The sequence below is a fragment of the Ochotona princeps genome, chromosome 10, assembly GCF_030435755.1.
Source record: "Ochotona princeps isolate mOchPri1 chromosome 10, mOchPri1.hap1, whole genome shotgun sequence".
Classification (NCBI taxonomy): domain Eukaryota; kingdom Metazoa; phylum Chordata; class Mammalia; order Lagomorpha; family Ochotonidae; genus Ochotona; species Ochotona princeps.
Window position 1 is genome coordinate 76,003,139 of NC_080841.1, and position 21,936 is coordinate 76,025,074.

Here is a 21,936-nt window from a genome sequence, read left to right on the forward strand (position 1 = left end):
TGGAGTTCCGGCTGCTGGTGGAGTTCAGATGCCTGTTAGCTGAATGCTGCTGGAGTATCAGTCACTGCAACACCACACCATTGTGTCCGCTGCTTTCCTGTGTCTGTCAGTCTCCAGATACCCCACAGCTGTTGCTCTGTCCTTTCCTGTTGCCTGGAATGTGTTCTATCTGCTTCATTCTGATTAAATGTTTCTCTGTCCGTTTAAACGTGTCCTTACCCTGTTCTGCCATTTTGATTGTCCGTCTCTCTTTTTTAATAATATGAAATATTCCAGCCCCACAGTGTGATGGGCTGACATTGTAGTGTCCAGTTTTGCACTTTATGCTATTCTATGATAAGAGAATAATGGAGAGCCTCCAGTTCAGGCTAAGTGTGGTTCTGCTCCTCATCTGTTGCATGTTTACGCACTTTGGGGTGTCCACATAGATACCCTTTGCCTTTCATTGTTTGTCTAAAGTCAATTGCTGATGTTCACAAGGTCCTAGAGAAAACTGTTCAGTGGTAGTTTGCGCTGAGGCTCATTGAGCAGCTAGCACGCCACACTTAGGCGTGTGCATACTAAGCGCTGCCGATCCTTGTCCTCCTCCCAGCACACACAGGCAGTTTGTCTCTCTAGAGATGGAAACTAAAGGGCAGGTGACCACAGTTCAGATTGCCATGTGAGGACAGAGATCTAGCTGGGATTGGAATCCTGCCTCACAGCACTGCTCATCCTGCGAAGCAATCCTGTTGGGAAAGGGAGCAGTCACAGGACTCCTCTCTGGCACGAGAGCCTCCACCAGCCATAGCCCTGGCATACCAGTGGATTCGCTGCTTTGACGCTGCATTCTTTGGCAGACTGCTTGCTGTCTGTCCAGGCTCCATTTCTGCCCCATCTTCCTGTTGCTGCACATGCTGGGGGGCGACAGGAGAGGGCTGAAGTAGTTGGGTCCCTGTCCACCATGTGAAAGACTTGGAGTTCTGGGCTGCTGATGTCAGCCTGGTCTAGCAATGAGAGATTTCTCTGTGCTCATGGTCTCTGCCTTGGAAAGAAACACATGAACAGATTGGCACTCTTGTGAAGAGGTGTGGTCAGGGCTGAGAAAAGGGTCATGAATGAGAGCTGCCAGTTGGCTGGGGTACAGCATCACTCACTGTTCACCTGGGAGATCAGGAGTGGCGGCCCAAGGGGAGTCAGGGACCGAGACAAGGCGCTTCCAGGAAGCAAGGCAGACCAGCTCTTGCTTTGGATTAAACAAACAAACAAACAAACAAAAGCAGAAACAACCACCCTTGTAGACAGCCTTCCAGGAATTGACCAGGCCTCCTGCGACATTGCCCAGCCTTGCTGTCAGAGGTCAATGGACCAGGGGACACTTGGCACCACATCCAGGTCCACCGTGTTGCTAGGTCATGCAATGGGGACACAAAGAGAGGCTGACAGTGGCCAGGGGAGAGCGCCCAGCAGCGATGCCCGCCTGCTGGGAGTGGAGCTGAAACTTCCTTGGGGGCTGACTTCAGCTGAACCCCAGTCCAAGCAGGGACCACTCCCAGCTGGGAGGACCCATGTCCTGTCTGGGCCTTGTTGTTCCTTTTCCTGGACCAGCAGTTACTTCCAGTTCTTTTTTCTTTTGCCTGTAAGCTAACTTTTCAAGTGGCAATTTAACCTCAAATGTGTAAGACAAGGCTAATCATAATAAGCCCATCTGGAGCTCCAACTTCAGGTTTCTGAGGTTCGTTTTCAACCAAAAGGAGAAGGAAGATTTTGAGAAGCCATCCACCAAGCTTTTAAAAATTCTTCTTATTATTTACAATCTGTACACTTGCTCACCAAGCTCTGGGCTCAGCTTTCAGACAGGGGAGGCATGCTAGTGGAATGCAAAGAAGGTAGGGTCACATTGCTACTCTGCTGCCCTGGGTCCGGTAGTGGTAGCTGCCCTGGAGGTAGCTGGAACTCAGAGTACACATTTCTGCCTGGGTTCTCCACATTTCTGCTAGGTGTGGGAACTCTGTGGTGCCTCCCTCCAGAATCGACATGAGCAGCAAGCACAGTCCTAACAGACGCAAGGGAAATCCTGGTTCGTGGAAAACTAGAATTAAAGAACATTCTTTTAGCACCAAAAATGTTGCAGCCCATGCCGATGAGGTTTTCCCCAAAGCTCACAGGAGTTTCAAGCATGTTTGTCCGGAAGTGAACGTGTCTCCTCGTGCCGCCGTCACGGCATGATTTCTCCCGAAGGACAAAGGTGGACTTCTGAACAGACGCCTGCTTCACCTCCTACTGTAGACTGGAAGTCCTGCCACCTGCTGCCCGGGCTGCGACAGCTGAGTCTGCTGCTGGTTCCGGGAACTACCAGAGGGAGGCCAGCTGGCGGGACTTGCCCAGATGGGTGGGGGCTCAGCATTCCTGCCTTTCCGCTCTTCCAGGGGGTGGGAAGTGTATGTGCCCCGAATGGACCCAGGTTACTGTGTATTCTGAGGAATAACACTAAAGAGTGTGAGATCGGGGGACTCTGTGGTGGTGAGAGTGTTGCTCTTGCTCAGAGCACATAATGAACTCTTGCTCATTTAATCTGCTTGAGAAGCTGAAAGGGAAAGTGAGTGAGTGCTCCCATCCACTGCTCTCATTTATCTGAAAATCAGAGTTCCAGGGGGGGGGAGGGGAGTTTGAGGAGGCAGAGAGAGGAGAGACCTTTCATCCCACTTTGTTCACTTTCTAAATGGTTTCAACAGTAGGAGCTGGAACAGGGGCTGGATGAAACCATCTAGGTCTTCCGTGTGGATGCAGGGGCTCAGGTGCTTGAGTCACTTCCACTGCTTTCCCAGGAGCTGGGTCAGAACTAGAACAGCGGGGATGCAAACCAGTGCCCACTGGGGAGGACAGTGTTGCAGGCGGTAGTTTAAGCTGCTATGTCACCACACCAGCCTCAGCCAACGATTTCTTCCCTAAACACCTACAACAGATGGGCCCAGACGCTTAACCAGGCCTCCCACGCAGATGGCAGGGACCCCAGTGCGTGAACGTCACTACTGTCCCTTAGGCAATACAAAAGCAGGAAATGAATCCTAAGCAAATTCTGGGCTCCGAGCTGAGGTTGGAAGCCAGGCACTCTGACACTGTCTGGGGACATCCCAGCCAGGATCTTCACCCCTAGACCAGATGCCGCCCCTAGACCTGGCTCTTTTTAAGTCCGATGGGCATTCTGCCAAGGCAAGCCAAGGATATTTCAAGCAGGTGTGCAAACAAATGAGGGTGAGGGAACTTGGAGCCAGGGGTGCAGGGAGCTTGGGTTCAGTCTGGTCCTTCACAAATGCAGTCATGGTAGCCAACCCCCAGGCTGGTGGTGCTGGAGAGAGGCCACAGCAAGGAACTTGGCTGCCCCCTATGGGCCTGTGGATCATGGGGTTAGGCGGATGAGACCCAAAGTACTAGACTTTTGGTAAAATAAGATTCATTTATTTGAAAGAGAGATTGAGAGAGATATTTTTCATCTCTATTTCCCTTTTCAAATGGCCGTAACAGCCAGGACTGGATCAGGTGTCTTTTATCCAAGTGGCAGGGGTCCAAGCACTTGAGCCATCTTTTGCTGCTTTCCCAGGTACGTTGCCGGGGAGCTGGATTGGAAGTGGAGCAGCTGGGACTCAATTCAGTGCTCCTACGGACGCTGGCATTCCATGCAGTGGCTTAATCCACTGAACCACAATGCTGGTCCCAGACTTTGACTTTTAGCTTCCTCCCACTCCGCCCCTCCACAGCCTGACCCTGCTGGCCCATGGTTTTTGCTTCCAGGCGCTACTGCTGTTTGTTACTGTTGACTATGCCCAGGAAGTTGTAGGCAAAAGCAAGGTAGCAGCTTCTGGCTGGACTCACGGAGTTTCTCGTGACAGCAGGAGACTGTATCCTATCTCATGCTGACATCATGAGAGATGATATGGGATGGGGGACAACCGGCCCTGGAGTAAAAGGAAAGAAAGGAGAGAAGTTTCTATGCATGGAGGCAAAGTCAAGGAGATAGCAGAGGAGAAGAACACATGCTGTTTGGTGCAAGAAATTCCAGTCATGAGCTTCTGCGGAAGCTGGCCGTGACAGGTGCAGGATTAGCCTAGCAGTTCACATGCACACAGCCCCTGCGTGGGTTTGCTCTTCAGTTCCAGCTCCTGACTCCTGCCACTGCACACACACTTGGGCCCCAGCCATCCCTGGGGAGAGGGGCATCTGAATGGAGTTGTGGATGCTTGACTTCAGACCTCCCCAGCCCTGGCTGTAGTGAACCTTTTCTTTTTTATTTTTAAATTAATTTCTCTCTCTTTTTAAAAGATTCATTGTTTATTTTTATTACAAAGTCAGATATACATAGAGGAGGAGAGACTGAGAGGAAGATCTTCCATTCGATGATTCACTCCCCAAGTGAGCCGCAACAGCCGGTTCTGCGCCGATCCGAAGCCGGGAACCAGGAGCCTTTTCCTGGTCTCCCATGCAAGTGCAGGGTTCCAAAGCTTTGGGCTGTGCTTGACTGCTTTCCCAGGCCACAAGCAGGGAGCTGGATGGGAAGTGGAGCTGCCAGGATTAGAACTGGTGCCCATATGGGATCCCGGTACGTTCAAGGCGAGGACTTTAGCTGCTAGGCCACGCCACTGGGCCCCATTTATTTCGTTTTGTGACATAGTTTCATAGGCTCTGGGATTCCCCCAACCCCTCCCCAAACCCTCCTCCGATGTTGGATTCCTAAACATTGTTGCAGTAGTACAGTTCATATCCAGTCATGATTCCTTCATTGCAAGCATGTGCCATGTATAGAATCCAGCATCCTATTGTCCAGATAAATTCAACAGTTTCATTAGGAGACCATCCCTGGTCTGAAAGTAGAGCTGGCAGAATATCATCCCCTCCAATGAAAAGCCACAACATAACATCAACAAGAGTTTACAACATCATGGAGTTAATTGCCATGGTATTGAGTGACCGATATGTTAGAAAATGCAAGTTCTCAACCACATCCTGTAACTAATTCATTGATATTTTAATTCTAGCTTATACACAACTTACTGCTATACACCTTAAAATGGCTATAGGGTACTCTTCAGCTGTCTCATGTCTATTTCCATTTTTGTATTTAGCAGCTTATAGTATTGAAGTGTGATTTTTACCGAACTTGGCGAATTTTAGGATAGTCCAAACAGGCTTATACCTCTAACAAGGCATATGTTAACACTTGAGGCGCAGGACAGTTTTAGGAGGAGTGTGCAGAGAAATCTTCAATAACCTTTGTGTGGAGTAACTAATCTTAGTGTCCTACCTATCTGTGAGTCCAAGCTGTTTCCTGTCTGTTCTAAGCTTTCCTTATTGGTCTCTGTCTGTCTGATCTATTTTTTTTAGGGGGACTCCTGAACGACCTTGATGGTCATTGCAAGAGAGGGTGTGGATCCAAAGTTGGAATTAAGTAAGGACCAGAGAAAGCTCCTCTCCCTAGTCCCGAAGGAAGTTTACTGTTCTTTTGTTTCTGAGGACCGCTCAGGGCTCCTGGCTGTTGTTCTGATCCCCTTGGATCCTGCGAGGAAGGATCTGGGCTTCTTCCATCCAGTGTGGGAGATCCGATAGGGAATGGATGACCTCAGAGTTCTCAGCCTACAAGGGCGCTACAATTCCCCATGGTCTCCTTGGCAGTTGGGATGTAGTCCTTGGTGCCCATACTGATAGTCCTTGGTGAGGATCCGGGAGTCTCCAGGGTTGGGATACAAGCCTCCTCTTGTCCTCCTGTTCCACTCTGGGATCCCCCCCCCCCCCCCGCCTCGTGCAGTGGACTTTTAAGGAAACTCTCTGTGTGTCTCTGAAAGCAAACAAAAGAAGTTGTGAGCTAAGCCTCCTCTGGCAGAGCTTCTAAAGTCAGATTCCACTGAACTGCCTCCATTTCTTTTTCATGCAAATGGCATGGAGGACTGCCATCATCTTTTGTGCTGAGGAGTAGTGGAAGTCTGGGCAATGGTGAATTCTGCAGAGTGACTCCGGGGTGGCCTCCATCCTGGGAAGCCATTCGACTCCAGGCCAGATGCATGTGTTGGCAACCTTGGGCATGTGTGAGGGGCAGGGTGCAAGCTACAGCACATGGCAGACCTGAGGTGCAATCCTCAGCCCCTGCCGTCCAGGTCCAACTGATACTTGTGCCCTTCCCAGTTGAATCCTCCGGCTCACCCTGCTTGTCACAGGTGGGATATAGTGAGGGCAGTGGGGGTAGAAGGATATTTCCTGTACCACCTGCTTGGGTGAGAAACCGAACCCTGGGACTCATTGATTCCTATTTCTAAAGGAAATTACCTGTGCTTGTCACTGGAACACAAACCTAACTGCTGAGAATGTGGTCTTCACTCTTGAAGAGAAAACAGTAGGATGTGGGGGTCAGGGGAAAAGCAAGACCAGGATCCCCAAACATTGCACCCGTACATTAGGTGTCACCTGAGACAGAACTTGGGAGGCTGGGGCTGCTGGGTCTGCATGGAGGGACTGTAAAGTTACATTTTCGAGGGCTGCCCTGGGAAGGGACCGCCTCCGTTGGGGCTCTGAGATGGGGGCTTGGAAGCTTGGAGAGGTACAGGAGCAGGAAGGCAGGCATTGAGCTCTGCTTTTCTCCTGGCAGGTGGAGTTCCAGGAGTGAAGCAGGAGAGAGGGTGAGTCAACGAAAGATGCATTTATCAAGTTGACCAGGAAAGACACAGAAGGTGACACAGGAGATTTTGGAGACCATCTAGACCACAGAGTTCCCAGAACCGCTCAAGGAAGGGTAAAAGGGAAAGAGAATTGGGTCCCTTCCTCCTACTTCCTCGCCTGCCCTTACTTGGTTTACCCAGGAGGGCTATAACCCTCTTACTGATGTGGATGGTTCCCCCCAAAACCCTGTGGGTGGTGGCTGGGAAAATCACTTTCCTCCCGCCATAGGTGACCCCTTCACCAAATCTTGGAGCTTCCTGCAAATCTGGGTGTCAGAGCTGCTGTGGGTGCCCTCGGAGCAGGAACTAAAGGCCATGGTGGGGCTTAGGGGCTGTTTGTGCTGGCAGATGGGGCATTGGCATCTGTGGAGGCAACACTGGGCAGAGGGAATGGTCAATTCCACAATTCCACCCTGGGCCCTTCGGGTAGCATCTTTTTTTTTTTTTTTAGGTAGGTAAGACTATTATTTCCACATTGTTTTTGTCATGTATTTGGTGTAAAGGGGGAGATAAAGGGAGAAAACCCACCCAGTCTCCCACCCATCTCAGGTCCCTGATGTGGGGCAAGCTCCGAGGGTCTTGCTCAAGTGGTTTTAATAGTTCAACAGTTATGACTTGCTGCCAACCTCGCCATTCCAAGCACGATGAGGTTGCTGAAGAATCCACTGATTGACATAGTCCATCTTAAAGTCTCCGTTTGCCCAGTTTTTCACTGCCAACATATGGCTGAGGTAGTTGACTGATTTGTTCTGTCCCCTGTCTTTTCATGGTTAGCGTTCTGAGTCTGGCAGTTCGATTGGGGAGATCCCCAAAGAAACTTTGTCTGAGGTGTTTTCAGACCAGATTCTTGTATGTACTAGCAAGCACAGGGCCCAGCACAGTCCATCTCCCGGATCAGCTGGTGGTTGCAATTGCTGGGTTGGTTCTGTTTCCAGCCCTGTCTTCCACTGGGACCAACAGGTGTTTCAGTCCAGCCTGATTTTGCCCAGCACACACTCAGCCCTCACAAAACTTCAGGCAGCATCTTAACCCAGGGGGCTAACTGCCCACAACTTACCACTCACTTTCAATAATGCCAGGCTTCAAGTTAGAATATATTTTTTTAAAGATTTATTTATTTTATTACAAAGTCAGATATACAGAGAGGAGGAGAGACAGAGAGGAAGATCTTCCATCCGATGTTTCACGCCCCAAGTGAGCCGCAACGGCCGGTGCGCGCTGGTCCGAAGCCCGGAACCAGGAATCTCTTCCGGGTCTCCCATGCGGGTGCAGGGTCCCAAAGCATTGGGCCGTCCTCCAGGGAGCTGGATCGGAAGTGGAGCTGGATGGATCAGAACTGGCGCCCACATGGGATCCTGGGCGCCCAAGGCGAGGACCTCAGCCGCTAGGCCATGCCGCCGGGCCCAAGTTAGAATATTTTTTAAAATAGATGTATTTATTCTTATTGCAAAGTCAGATATGTAGAGAGGAGGAGAGACAGAGAGGAAGGTTTTCCGTCCGATGATTCACTCCTCAAGTAATTGCAACGGCCAGTGCTGAGCTGAGCCAAGCCAGGAGCCAGGAGTTCTTTTGGGTTCCCCAGGTGGGTGCAGGATCCCAAGGCTTTGTGCTGTCCTCTACTGCTTTCCCAGGCCACAAGCAGGGAGCTGGGTGAGAAACAGGTCTGCTGGGATTAGAACTGGTGCCCATATGGGATTCTGGCACATTCAAGGCAAGGACTTTAGCTGCTAGGCCACTGCTCTGGGCCCCCAAGTTAGAACATTTTAATGTTTTAACAATCATTTAATTAAGATTAAATGTATTTAAAAATTTTTTTATTACCAATTGTTGCATTTAAAACTGAAAATTGGGTCAATGTTTTAACAAATATTAAATGGTGGATGATTTGTGGCATAGCAAGTAAAGCTGCTGCCTGCATTGCCTGCGTACCCTATGGGTACTGGTTGACTTTCCAATTGTTTCACTTCCTGGTGTGGTGCTCCTGGGAAAGCAGCAGAGGATGACGCAGGTGCTGGGATCCCTGCCAGTCAAATGGGAGACCCGGATGGAACTCCTGGCTCCTGTTTTCCATCTGGTTAAACTCTGGCCGGCTGGGGAGTGGCCAGCAGGTAGAAGATCTCTCTGTGTCTTAGTCTCTTCCCCTTGATTACTCCTACAAACAAATAAACCAATCTTCAAGAACTGAAAATTGAATGAAGATGACACTTTTGTGTGTGTCCAATGTGACTCATACATTGACCAGCAGCTGAGTGACAATGGAAAGGAGCCCCACACCGCACCATAAGGTTGGGATTTGCTATTCTGCTGAGCAGGAAGAAGAGGAGGAAAAATTGGGCAGATGCCTCTGAGAGCTTTGTGGTTTCCCAGGTGTCTACCAAATGCCAGCCAGGTAGCTGTGAAATGGAGACTAACATCCAGATGTGAAGATACAATGTTACTAGTATGCATTTCTACTTCCAGACAAAGATGGACTTATAATGAAACCATTCACTGTATCTTGACAATAGGATGCTGGACTCTCTGCCATTGTCCATGCCTGCAATGATGGACATATGACTGTGTATGAAGAACTATACTTTAGTAATGATATAGAGGAACTAGGTGAGGGGTAATTGTGGCTGGGATAAGGGAAATGCCAGGAGCCTATGGAACTGTATCATAAAATGATAATAATAATAATAAAATGTAAAAAAGTAATAAAGAATAAAATAAAAGCCATCAAGTGGAAACATAAAAGGAAAAAATATGGGTAGATATTTGGCTTCCTCCTGAACCTCCCACGTAGGGGCAGGGCCCAGGCACCTGCACCTTTTTCTGCTTTCTTGGGTTCATTAGTAAGGAGTTGTGTTGGAAGGAAAGCGGTCCGGACTTGAAGTGACATTTGTATGAAATTTGTATGTGGCTTTAGCTGCTACACCACAATACTGGCATTTTTTTAATAGTGTGTAATTTCATGAACTTTTTGACGACCTCCCCTATTTCACACAGTTACTACTGTTGTGCCGGATTTTGAAAGCCCCAGATAATCATCAAGTCTGAAGTTGGTGCTAAAGCATAAAGGTGGTTTATTCAAGTTAATTTTGGTCTGCCAGCCACCTTCCCCAGCCCAGCATGGCTGGGTGGGGGAGGGGCAGCCACTGCTGGATCTGCAGGGAAGGCAAAAAGCTAGCGCCGAGCCAGAGAGCGAGAGCCAGAGAGCCCAAGCCCCCCAGTTCTTATACTTTTCAGTCTATTAATTATACAGTCATGATTTATCAAGCTTCTATTGGTGGGTTTGAAACAAGCAATGTTCAAAAACTACAAATCGATGAGCTATAGGGCGGTGGATCTTATCAAACACCTTCCTGAGGAGTGGTCTGCCTATGTGACCTGTCAGGTGTCCTGCCAGGTGTCAGGTAGACTGTCAGGCCTGGAGTTCACACAGCCCCCAGCCAAGCCATTAAGGCAGAATCACAATAGGCAGAAAACATCCAGGTTCTTCACTACACACATGGAATAGGAACTGTGTTGAACATTTAAGAGGGTCAGATGAAGGTAAAGTCATCATTGGGGCCACAGTTCCTTTCTCCTGGAAGATCGCTGCTGACTTGAGTGAGCCCTATCGCAATAGCTGGATGTGGTCTGGATGGACAGAATTAACGCTGGTGCCATGGCAGTGACATCCATCACATAGCAATGCATTGTCCCTGACTCAAGGCTGAATCAAGAAATGACAGCATGTTGGAGATCCAATGGCAGCTCATTTGTTCCCAAAACACCTGTGCAGCTGTGACCAAATTGTGCACAGTAGTCTGAAAGCAAAAGAAAGGAGGGGTTGAGGAGGGTTTGCTAGGCACATCCTTATTTGCACCTCTGCGCAGCTTTCTCAGAATCCCTTCGGGTTTGACTACACTGGCTGTATTTCTTCTCTTGTGTTATTGCTCCAGCTGTGGGACGCTTGATTTCACTCTTTGCAGAGTTGCCTCCTCAATGAAACAATGCTGAAGAATGTGGGTATCAAGCAGACAGGCTTTCCCATGCAAGAGCGAGAGCTCGTGGGAGGCTCCGCTCACCGCAGAGACTCATTGTGAAAGCTAAGCCCTAGACTTGGAGGCTGGGGCACTTCGGAGTTCACCCTCTGTGTTTTGGTGTCTTTTTCTAAAGGCAGAGACAGACAGACAGAACAGCTCAGACAGGGTTGGACCAAAGCTGTGAGCAGAGGCCCACGTACTCAGCCATCACCTGCTACCTCCCAGGGTGCGCCTTAGCAGGAAGCTAGAATTGGAAGCTGAGCCAGGGGGTCAAACCTAGACCAGGCGCTATCCTAAGGGATGTGGGCATTGCAAGCATTGTCAACCACCAGGCCAAGTGTCCACCTCTATTTTTCTTTTTTTTTTGTTTCTTCTTGTTGTCATTTTATTTTATTTGAGAGAGCAAGATTGAGATCTCTTATTTACTGATGCACTCCCCAGAGGCTAAGGCTGAGCCAGGCTAAAGCCTAGAGTCACATCTCCTACGAGGATGGCAGCTGTCCATACCCTGAGCTAGCACTTGCTGCGTCCCTAAGTGTACCTCAGCAGGAATCTGGAAGCAGGCATGGAATCCTGGCTTGAACCCAGGTGTGCTGGCATGTGTGGGAGTGTCCCAGCAGTGTGTCGAACCTCTGTGCCAAGCAGCCAACCCTATTTTTATTTTTTAAGTTAGTTTTTTTTTTTTTCTTGGATAGAGTTTTGGATGAGGTCAATGACACACAAAATAGTCACAAATGGCTGGAATTAACTTCGGGGAGGTGAGGGACTTTCAGCTTAGTCCTCAAGCATTGGGTCATAAAAGTCACAGAGGAAGCCTGGGACTCCACAGCAGAAGCAGCGGCTACCTACCCAGCAAGAAATGCCAAGTGCTGAAGGAAGAGGCAGAGAGGCAAGGTGGGATGTTGGTCAGACACTGACAAAATGCCCTCCTCATTTACCTGAGAGCCAGCGTCACTCTGAAGCGACGGGCCCACTGATGGCCCTGCCTACTCCCACCTGGCCCCTGTGGAAGTGCAAACAGGTGTTTTCCTGAAACACACAGTGATTCTAGGCTGGATGGTTGGAGAGCGCCTTTGGAGGTCTGAATGTATAGGTCTGTGAAAGCTGCTGTATCAACGTCAAAGGAACAAAACAAGGGCCAAAAATGCACAGGGCCTCCTTGTGAAATAGGATTTACAAGACTGGCTGCTAAGCTCTATCCCTTTGCTAAGGATCTTAGCATCTTTTGTCTTAGGTGAAAGGAACTTTGCTATTTCAATTAATATGACCCTATGTTAAGTCATAGGAGGTAAAGCTACTACCTAAGATGCTGGCATCCCCTCTGGACAACAGTTCACGCTCTGGCTGCTCCATTTCTGCTCCAACTCCCTGCTAATGGCCTGGGAAGAGCAGCCTGTAGTTTGGGCCCCTGCCATTCACATGGGGGGCTCAGATGAAGTTCTTGGCTTCTGGTCTCAGTCTGCCCCAGTGTGGTGCAGTGAGCCAGTGGACAGAACATCTCCTTGTTTCTACCTCTGTTTCTCTCTGTCACTCTGATTTAAAAAAAAAAAATAAGTAAGCAAATACCTACATTTATTTTTTTAATATTCATTTATTCATTAATTACATTGTATTACATGACACAATTTCATAGGTACTGGGATTCCCCCCCCTTCATCCCAAACCCCTCCCCCATGGTGAGTTCCTTCACCTTGATGCATAACCACAGCTCAAGTTCCGTTGAGATTCCCTAATTAAAAGCTCACACCATACAAAGTCCAGCATCCCACTTGTCCAATTCAAGTTCAACGGCCTCTTAGGGAGGCCCTCTCAGGTTTGAAGGCAGAGCCAGCAGAGCAGCGTCACCTCGATCAATTAGAAGCTCCAACATATCATCAGCAACAGTCCAGAAATACCTACATTTATGTCAATTGTGTCTGAGTCAAGCTGCAATGAAGGAAATCAGTTCCAGCACAGTAGACAAAAAAAAAAATCTAAGCACAGTAGACAAAGAGTGATTGTCACAGAGTCATGGATGGAAGTCCAGGAGTGACAGCTGGGAGACAGCTTGCATCTTGACTGCAAGCAATACATAAATACAGGTGGTTGCTTACAAATATTTATTTTGAAGGATAGAATTACAGAGAGTAAGTTGGAGAGGGAGAAAAGAGGAGAGGAGAGGAGAGGAGAGGAGGTTGAGAGAGAAATTCTGCTGCTAGTTCACTTCCCAAATGGATGCATCAGCCATGCTGGGCTAGGCTGAAGCCAGGAGCCTAAGACTCCATCCAGCTCTCCCACATGTACTAGCAGGGAGTTAGATCGCAAATGAAGCAGCTGGGACATGAGCTGGCATCGATGTGAAATACTGACACTTCAGGCGGTGACTTAACTCACTGTGCCACAACACCAACCTTGAATACATGCAGATGGCTTTTTCCTCTTTCAAAAACCTGTGGATGTAATAAAAGAACCATTTGCTTTCTCTTTGTGGTGCCTTCATACTTATCTTCCCTTTTGCTGAAGTGGACTGCGCATTTGGCGTTTCAATCAAGGAGTGTTTCCATGCCTGTACTTCCTTTGGGGGCGTGATTCCTTTCATTTCATGGCTGTGACTAGTAATCACCTTGTCCCACAGAAGACAAATGTTAAGAATTAACTCGCACTTATTTTTAACATATTGGTTACTCATTACTATGTCAATTAATTCCATAATGATGTTAATTTTTGCTGATGATATGTTGGAGCTTTTAATTGACTGGGATGATACCCTGCTGGCTATGTCTTCAAACCAGAGAGGGTCTACCTAAGAAGCCATTGAACTTGACTGGACAATAAGATGCTGGACTCTATGTTTGGTATATGCTTGCAATGAGGGAATCTCAACTGAACTTGAACTGTGGTTATGCAACAAGGTGGAGGAATCCACCAGGCGGGGAGGGTTTGGGGAGGGGTGGGGAGAATTCCAGTACCTATGAAACTGTGTCACGTAATACAATGTAATTAATGAATAAATAAAAAAAAAAAGAATTAATCTGTCCAGGGTTCCTTATGTCACATGTGCCACCGAAATGAAGTCTTCTTTGCAGCTGAAGAACGAAGCCTTTCAGAACATGAAGTAGCTTCTTTACTCGCCCCAAGCTTGGCCTCCAGGGTCAGGATTCTGATCCTGTTTTGCCTCTCATAGCTCTTGAATCCTGAGTGCTTTAGGGAAAAAAGGTCTGGGCCATGGGACCATGCCTTAGTGCTCTGTGAGGGCTCAGAGATGCACAGCAGGTGGAACCACTGATGCCTGGGACATCCACATCTCACACTGGAGTAGCAGGGGTTGGGTCCCAACCACTTGGAGCTTCCCTTCCAGCTCCTTGTTGATGCACTTGCAAAAGCAGCAGATGACTAAAGGGTTTGGGGCTCCTGCCCCACGACTTGAGCCACCAGCTTGGAGCTGAATGGGAAGTGGGGCAGCGGGGAGGTGAATCAACTGATGCCCATGTGGGATGCTGGCAGCACAGGCAGAAGATTAGCCTGCTATGACATGGTGCCCACTCCGATACGGGTTTTAATATCACAGTTATTATTATTTACTATCTCAGCCTACTTAGCAAGAGATGATAAACCATGAAAATAGAGTGCTTCCTTAATTAATGAAAGTCAAGTTGAAAGAATTGATGAGATGATCAGAACAGACAAGTGGAGTAGAAAGACGCCAGTGCAGGGACATTGCATCAACAAGCGGTGTTCCTCTCCAGCCCAGTCTCTGGCTCTTGACATGGAGGAGTGGAGTGGAGCTTGGGGACCGAGGATAGCGGCCTGAAGTTTCAGCAGGCCTCCAAGCTCAAGACTTGGGCTGTGGCCCCTTCACATCGCAACTAAAATTGTCTCGTTTCTCCAGAAGGGTGGATTTCCTTCCTGTTCCGCACTGCCTAGTGGTCACGAGCCACCCAGGGGCAGAACTAAAACGGGGTGAGAAAGAGGAAGTGTGTACAGATGCTCAGCGTGGGAGCCCTGCGCCCCTGAGATGTCCGGCCAGGACCCCCGCCCCTTCTCAAAGGCACACGCAGGGCGGGAGCCGGTGGGAGCACTCCCGATGCCAGCAAGCTGGGGCTTTGCACCCTGGAAGGAGGCAGCGGGTGGTTGAGCCCTTACCCACCTGGGGGACCCAGAGGGAGGTTCCTGGCTCCTGCTTCTCCCTGGCCCAGCCTGAACTGTCATGTTGCTGGCATTTGGGGCAAGTGAACCCATGGATACACACTCACTCTCTGCGTGTTTCTCTCTGTCCCTCTGCTTTCAAATGAAATAAACAAACGAAAATGAGCAAAAGCAAAAGCGATTCACGCAGGTTGTTGTTTCCGGGGTGAGAACTGACTGGTTCTCAGGGTTAGGGGAGTACCAAGTGGTCCAGTGCTGGGTAGTGATGGGGGATCGAGGTCAGTGGGCATGCTCAGTCATTGGCTTTGATCGACTTGAAAGGCAGAGCCACACAGACATTGAGAGAACAAGTGTGAGAGCAACAGCGAGACAGAGAGTGAGAGTGAGAGAGAGAGGGCTCTTCCACCCACTGGGTCTCTGATACAGGCTGCAAGTGTCACAGAACAATGACTTATCTCCTGGTGCCGCAGCACCCACACTGTTCCCTTTTTTTAAAGTCCTACTTTTGGTTGACACAGTAGTAATCATACAAGGGTGAGGCATAATGTTCTGAGACACGTACATAGTAGGGTTAGGTTAGGGTTAGGGCCATTACACATTTTGTATAATGTGTAGATGCAGGAACTAAGTCAGAGTTGACCCTTACACAAACATCACATTGTGTGGCAATTAACCGATGCATCACCTTCAACAGTCATTGTTTCTTTGTTATGAGAGCATCCAAACCCTGTTGTCTAAGTATTAAAAAAAATATGTATTTATTTGAAAGGCAGAGAGAGAGAGAGAGAGAGAGAGAAAGGGAAAGGAAAAAGGCAAGGAAAAGAGAAAGAGAGAGAGAAAGAAATCTTCCCTTTTCTGATTCACTCTCCAGTGGCTACAATAACCAGGGCCAGGCCACAGCCAGATGGCTGTTTCCAGGTGGGTGACAGGGGCCCAGACACTTCAGGCTGTTGTCCCCTGCTTTCCGGGGCACATTAGCAGGGAGCTGGATCGGAAGGGGAACAGCCAGGACTAGAATCAGAGCCCACAGGGGATGCCAGTGTTGCTGCTGGCGGCTTCACTCTCCACGGGCCACAGTGCTGGTGTCTGAAGTGATGGTCGGGGAGTACATCACAGCATTGCTAGTCACGGCTGCCTGCGCAGCAGCACCTGGGAGGACTGTCTCCTGTAACTGCAGCCCTCCACCTTCCCTGCAGCCTCTGCTCAGCAGCGCTCTAACTTCTGGGAGGTCGGTGCCGGTGGATTCCCCTATTTGTCTTTTCCACATCCTGACTTGTTTCACTCCATCACTTCCTTTTTTTCCTTAAAAAATATATTTAATGATTTGTTCATATATATTTGAAGAGAAGAGATACAAAGCAGGAGAGATGCCTTTGATCTACTCGTTCACTCCCCAAATGCTGACAATGGCCACAATTGGGTCAGACCAAAGCCTCGAGATAGGGACTTCTGGGTCTCCCAGTGGGTGCAAGAAAACAAGGCCTTAACAGGCGCGTGAACAGGGAACTGGGTTGGAAATGGAGCAGCCAGGACTCAAATCAGGGCCTAAATGAGATGCTAACTCTGCAGACAGCAGCTTAATGTGCTGTGCATGGCGCCAGCTCCCTGCGACATCTTCCAGGTTCAACCACATTGTCTTATACTTTGTTACCTGACAGGCCCTGCCAGCCAGACCAGTTTGAAATGTGGCCCTGGGGCTTGTAGCAGGAACCAGAACTGGGCGAAAAAGAAGACTAGGATTCACAGTACAGCCAAGTTGATTCTGCCAGCACCAGGGGGGAGCTTCTGCTTGTGTGGAGAGCCACAGGGAACTGTGGCAACCCCGTGTGGTGGATGACTGTGGAGGGAAAGGCGGGAACTGTGGTCAGCACATGGTGCACTTCCTGATCGAGGGTCTGCTCTGGACACAGACTGTCAGGCAGAGCAGATAGGCACGGAGCAGCTGCTGGCTGCAGGGCAGGAGTCACAGGGGCCTGGCCAGCGAATCCGATGGGTCCACTAAGACGTCTCCATGGCTCTTGTGAGAAAATGCCAACTCCACCTCTGTCCCTTCCCCCCGCCACTGTCCAAACCCCCTTCCCCACTCCCTTGCACTCTGTGCCCAGGCTATACCTCTGCCCAGGGTATTCTTTTTTCTTTGCTGCCCCTGACTTCTGCTCATTCTTCCCATCGGGTCTCGAAGCTCACTTGGCCAAGGGACGCTATGCTCCACCTATTCCCAAGAGAACCCAAAACAACGAAGGCTGATGCTATGGCTCGGTCAGATGTCAGCACCCCACAGGAGTGCCAGTTAGTGTCTCGGCTGTTTCACTTCCCCATCCAGTTCCCTGCTTGTGTCTTGGGAAAGCAGTTGAGGATGGGCCAAAGCCTTGGGACCTTGCACTCACGTGGGAGACCCAGAAGAAGCTCCTGGCTCCAGGCTTCAGATTGGCTTAGATCCAGCTGTTGCGGTCACTTAGGGAGTGAACCAATGGGGAGAAGATCTTTCTCTCTGTCTTTCCTTCGCAAGAAAAAAAAAAGTGAGAGACTGGGCGCTACAGAACTCATACTTCCTACATAGCATCGCAAGTCCCTGCAGATTCTGACAATGGACCCTGGGTGTTGTCCCTTTGTGGGAGGTGGGCATGGTACTCAAGGCCTTATGTAACCCCTCTTTTTGTGCTGTGCTTTATGTGGCCTCCAGGTTCTGACCGCCTCTGCTTGTCAGACTGTTGGCAGTATACTCATGGGGCCTGCTCAGCACTGCAGGTGGGTGGGCAATAGCAGGGCCCTCTCCAGGGGCAGAGGTGGGGGCCTCCTGCTTCTTATGACTGGCCAAGTCGCGGATGCAACACTGCTGAGACATTCAAAGCTGCAGCCCAAGCATGGCGAGTTCAATTCCATATACATCAGAGTTCCCAGAAAGTGTTTGCTGAATGAAATTTTCACCTAGAGTGAAAATGAAGTGAGTATGTGGGATACAATTGTAATTTTTACATTTTTTTTGAACTTGAAATCAGTTTATTATTGTAATTTGAAAAGGAACTTATAATAATAAGTAAATATGGAAAAATTTCAGTTTGAGGCTCTAATATGGTACTCCTCAGTCAGTGTTAAGAATTCCAGGGGCACTTGAGATTGGGATGGTTGAGAACCAATACCATGAAGTAAAGGCTACTTGAGGACCAACCTACCAAATATTGCAACAAGTCTCAAAATCCGACCAAACAATAACTCAGCTGTCTGCCAAGCAAACCTCAATAGTCTTTAAAATTTAGGACAAGCATATTTGCGTAGAAATAGTGTTTCAAAATACATGAGGCACATCTAGCAAAACTAAACAAAGAAATACACAAACCATAATTTTAGTGGGAAATTTCTCTAAAACACAATAAATACATAAAGAGTTGGAATATATTGAGTCAATCAACTGAGGTGTCACTAATAGATTCAAAGTCCCTCAAATGACAAAATACACATTCTTTGCAAATACATCAGCATCATTCACCAAGACAGACCATAATGTTGGGCCATAAAACATTTTCCAAGTACAGAGCAAGCTCTCCAACAACAAAATTAGAAGTCAGTAATCAAAATACAGCTGAGTAATCTCCAACTGTTTGGACATTAACACATTTCTAGAAAAGTTATAGATCAAAATTAATTTACAAAGGAAATATTGGACTATTTTGGACTAAGTGTTAATGAAAATCTCACAATTTATGAAATACAGCTAAAACAGTGCTGAGAAGAAAGCTTTATGATCAACAACCTAAAGTTATACCTTAAAAAACTAGAAGAAAACCAAATTAAATCTCAAGTAGGAGAAAGAAAATTGCAGAAATCAATGAAATAGTACAACCGTTTATTTCTCTTTAAATGACCAATAAGTGATAATAAAAGTGATGAACCAAACAAAAGATGTAAACTATCAATATTAAGAACATTGTGAATAACTTTATACCAAAAAAATTAACATTTAGATGAAATGGACAAATTCTTTGAAAGGAAGAAGTTATCAAAACTGGTGAGCTACCAAAACCCTGAATGTCCGACGTGCCGTATGAAATCGGGGGATGGCAACATTAGAGATCTTGTCTTTAAATCAAAGAAAATGAAAGGTATAATATCCCTACATGTATCCTGATGTTGAGAACGTGGTACAGCTTGTGTATTCGTATACCCAACCTGGGCTGATGATTGAAAATTCCCCAGCTACGCCAGGTCCCTGAACTTCTTCCACATCCCCTTTGGTGCTTATTACTCTCCATTAATGACTGTCCAGCTGACAAGCCTTCTCATCCTTTGACATTTCATTCTGATTTAGTATGTGGAGAAACACTAAGGTGGACCCACAGAGCTAGGTTCTGGCAGGAATGACATAGACACTGAGACTGTGCTATCCCCAGTTGTTGCTGTACATTCTGAAAATTTGCTCTCTGATGACAGGAAAACCACCTGATTCAACATTGTTGACCTAAGAAGCACACCGGTCTGTGAAGGTAGCACCCATGCTAAACATGTCAATAGCAGCTGGATTCCGAGTCATTGGTCTGGACACTGATAGAAAACTTCATTCTTGCTCCGGCCCCCTGCAGGTTGCACTGCTATGTACTGGCTCAAATGCAGAAAGTTAAAGGCAGGCAGTACTTAAGGCCCTGACTCTGCTGGAAGACCCCAACAGCTGTGTTGACATCCAGATCTTCAGAGCGATAGTGATTTGACAGTGCCATACTTCCTAACAACCCAGGCACCACTAACTTCTGCTTGTTGTGGATCCGATAGGAACTGCTGTAGTCATTGGGAAGCTTGCAGCTAACGTGAGCTTCCACAGCGTCCAGGTCTTCCTCTCGAGCGCCCTCGTTCAGAGACAAAACCATACAGGATCACCTGGGCTCCAGGTACTTCTGGAGACCATCCCAGGTCTTTTTAATAGCAGCGTAGTGGTAGATGTATCGCCCCACATCACAGTAAGTGTCGATGGAGAGAAATTTCCAGCATTGGTGCTTCTGTGCTTGCTCTGCCTCAGATATTAGCCAGTACTTTTTGCATTGTCGTCTCCACAGGAGATCATGACTTGAGAGCTGGCTTAGTCCACGACTGACGTTGCAACAATTTGATTAGGTCCTGGTAGTCCAAGAAGGACAAGATGAGGAGCAAAGGATCGGTGGGCAGCGATTCTAGGGTGAGCAGTGCCGCCCTGGCCTCCATGGCCGCCAATCTTGCCTGCCCCTTACAGGTTTAACCCAGCCCTAACACCGCCCCCTCTGCCAGTAACCCGGCTGCTCTGTAATTTTTACTTTTTATAAGCTTTATTTATTTATATGAAAGGCAGAACAACACAGCGAGAGGGGAAGACAGAGATCTTTCATTTGCTTGTCCATATTCCCAAATGGCCACAAGAGCAAAGGCTGAACCAGGTTGAAGCCAGGAGTCTGGGACTCTATCTGGATCTCCCTTGTGGGTGGCAAGAGCCCAAACACTTGGGCCATCTTCCATTGACTTTCCAGTCACAGCAGCAGGGGGCCGGATCCGAAGCAGAGGGGTGTCAGTAGCAAATGGGGTGGAGAGAAAGGGAATGGAAGGAGAAGGCCCCTGACAGTGTGGCAGAACAGGTTAATCTGCTGCCTGCAGTGCTGGATTCCCATGTGAGCTCCAAATGGAGTCTTGGTTGCTGTGTTAATAATCCAGCTCCCTGCTAATGTACCTGGGAGAGCAACAGAAGATGGCTCAAGCGCTTGGGACCCTAACACACATGTGGGAGACCTGGACGAAGCTCTGAGCTTCTGTATTTGGCCTGGTCCAGCCTTGTCCATTGTGGCCAGCTGGGGAGTGAATCAGTGTGTGGAAGATATCTCTCTCTCTCTCTGTCTTTCAAATAGATAAGAAAATAAAACATAAAGACAAGGAAGGAGAGCTGAGGAGGGAGCTGGGTTTGACCTGAGAGGCAGCTGGGCCACCCTGAAGCAGACAGACCCCACCTGTTAGAATGAGAATGGCACTGCTTGGTTCATCTGGTGGCAGGGTGACAGGGTGGCAGGGTGATAGGGTGGCAGGGTGAGGCTGATGGAAAGGAGGCCGAGGGGGATTGAGATGGTCGTTGGCAGTGAACATGCATGTGTGGTTGGAAGGAAGGGCTTGTGGACTGGGCAGAACACCCCAGAAGGACAGTAAGGGAAAGAGTCCTGAGGTTTCAACGGCAGGAGCAGCAGAGGAGCCGGGGACAAAGGTGCCAGAGCCTTGGGACTTTCAGCTAAGAGTTGACATTCCAAGGGCTCAGCTGTGAACCGGTGGGGGCGCAGCGGGCCCAGCAGAAGCCTGCAGGAATGGGCCAGTGCCGAAGGTGAAGGAAGCGTTTGTCAGGCTAGAAGGAAGGCACTGGCTAGGGTGGAGGTGCACGGCTTCTGGCTCGAGGAGTGACAGGTAGGGTCCTGTGCTATGGTGGCATGCAAGGACCAGCTGATAGTGACCACAATCACAGCCACAGAGCAATCCTGCTACCTGCAGCAGCATGTGACAGCAGGGACAGAGGGAGGAGAGAAAGGGTGAGGCTTCCCCGATCACGTGTGTGGGTGCTTTAGGGGCTGTAGGAACATTTGCATGTGGGGCTCTAAACCTGCTCCCCGTTCTCCAGGCTCCATCTCTGCCTCCCACTTGGACCCTGGCAGATCGGCTCAGCTGTGCATGCATGGGGAGAGAGAGGCAGCCTGGGTCCTGCCTGTATGAGACCCGATGCCATGGGGTCAGTCACCTCTGGGTTACTCCAGGTGGTTGGCAACATGTTGACGATATAAGATACAGCACGCAGTATCAATGACCGAGCTAAGGCCAGATGCACGGTTCACAATGCACCTGTTCCCTGGAGAGGCCTCTATCTGCCGCTTGGTCATTGTGTGGTATTAAAGACCAGACATTAGCCAACACCTGCTGTGCCCTCGCAGCCAGGGCACCTGACCTTGGGGACCCCGGATGTGCCTGGGATATGAAGGCATGTGCCCTTGACAACACACAAGGGGGCAGAGATGGGAGCTCATGGCCCATGCTTCCTGTCACAGGGCAAGGCTGAACTGGCCAAAAGCAGGGAGACTCATGGCCATGAAGAAGCCAGGAGTCACAGGGGCAGTCCAGCAGACCCATGC

The 21,936-nt window shown here is 48.9% G+C and overlaps 1 pseudogene; it reads right to left on the minus strand.

Annotated features, from left to right (window-relative positions):
* Nucleotides 1-18,815: 18,815 nt before the first annotated feature.
* On the minus strand, nucleotides 18,816-21,578 carry LOC101521440 (F-box only protein 3-like; annotated as a pseudogene).
* Nucleotides 21,579-21,936: the final 358 nt, after the last annotated feature.